Genomic DNA, 1907 nt, shown 5'->3' on the forward strand with positions numbered 1-1907 from the left:
AAGCTGCAGGGGAAGTGAGATGACGGTCGCGGGGGTGCCCAGGAGCCCTGAAAAACTTGTGCCCTGGACACGGCAAAATCTGTAGGTTGCAGAAAGTCTCAACTGTAAGATAACTCCTCCAGTTATCCCGCAGGCTTGTGCTTTATCTCTGTTTTGTGGGCAAATATGTGTTTATATCTGTTTTCTCGAGGATCCTGGCATACCCCGAGGTGCCGACTTTTAGAGCTGAAGATGCAAGAAAGATCGGGATCCTGCGATGCACCGAACCTGCCTCTCGAAGTGTGTGCGCCCTGGTACATTGATACTCTTGGCCTTTGGTTCCTTGCGGTGTGCGTGTTTGTGTATGCGGAGTGTGTTATCTTTGTTTCTAGGGTGACACACTATTTATTTGAGAGGCGGGCAAGGCAGAATCACTAGTTTAATATTCTGAAAAGCCAAAGTTATGCCATTTTGCTTGAGAGTGAGTGCAAGCTCTTGACTCCAAGGAACAGTGCAGCTAACAATTCACCTCAGGCGAGGGCAGAAGCAATAGCCAGCTTCTTGGTTCTGCCTGTGGCTCAGTTCTTACATAATTGAGTACCAAATAATATGTAAACCTCTAGGGAAGCAAAAAAGAGTAATTCAGCTTCTACCCCCGAAGTTATTGGAGGTATAATGGAGAGACTGAGATGTAATCAATTACAATGTCATCCTCAATAATAATTAACATGTACTGTATTTACAGTTTATTATGGGGACAATTACAATATATTAATAATATACTGTAACAATAACAGGCAACACTTATTGAGCACTTAGGTGTTGTGCACTGCATGCATTCATAACATGATAAAGTACTTACTGTTTTTACTGTTTTACAGCTTCCTGTGTTAAACAATTTGCTACAAGGTCACACAATTTTAACTAGAAGACTGAGATGTGAACCTGGGTGGTCTGATGTGAACACCACTGTCTGGTAATCCCAACGCTCTGCTGCTTTGCGACAGAGAATGTTTTAGGGAACGCACAGACTATGTACTTAACCAAATCTGGAATTTGCCGTAAGATATTAATCAGAGAAGTAATGATACTTACATTTTAAAATGAAGGCTTTGGCAGTAGGAGAAGGGTGAATAAGAGGCTTAAGAGCCTGAAGGGAGAAATGCCAATGATACAATTATCCAGCAAGAAATAATCAGAAGTTGAAGTAAGGCAAAGATGGTAGGGATGGAATATAAAAAAGCTGTACCCCTATCTGACATCTTTATTGGGGGAACCTGCCCCCAATATTTCAACATAGGTTCTATTTTCCATAAGTGTTGGCCAGCTGAGAAATAAAGAGAGACAGTATAAAGAGAGGAATTTTACAGCTGAGCCACTGGGGGTGACATCACATATCGGTAGGACCATGATGCCCGCCTGAGTCTCAGACCAGCAAGTTTTTATTAAGGGTTTCAAAAGGGGAGGGGGTGTAAGAACAGGGAGTAGGTACAAAAGTACAAAGATCACATGCTTCAAAAGGCAAAAAGCAGAACTACTAGTAAGGGTCTAACAAAGATCACATGCTTCTGAGGGAACAGGACAAAGGGCAAAAGCAGAACTACTTATAAGAGTCCAACAAAGATCACAAGGCAAAGGGCAAAAGCAGAGCTACTGATAAGGGTCTATGTTCAGCGGTGCACGTATTGTCTTAATAAACAAATAACAGAAAACAGGGTTCAAGAGCAGAGAACTGGTGTGACCACAAATTTACCAGGGTGGAGTTTTTCCCCACCCTAGTAAGCCTGAGGGTACTGCAGGAGACCAGGGCGTATCTCAGTCCTTATCTCAACCACGTAAGACATACATTCCCAGAGCAGCTGTTTATAGACCTCCCACCAGGAGTGCATTCCTTTCCCAGGGTATTAATATTTATATTCCTTGCTAGG

This window comes from Gorilla gorilla, chromosome 1 (assembly GCF_029281585.2).
Source record: "Gorilla gorilla gorilla isolate KB3781 chromosome 1, NHGRI_mGorGor1-v2.1_pri, whole genome shotgun sequence".
Taxonomy (NCBI): Eukaryota; Metazoa; Chordata; class Mammalia; order Primates; family Hominidae; genus Gorilla; species Gorilla gorilla.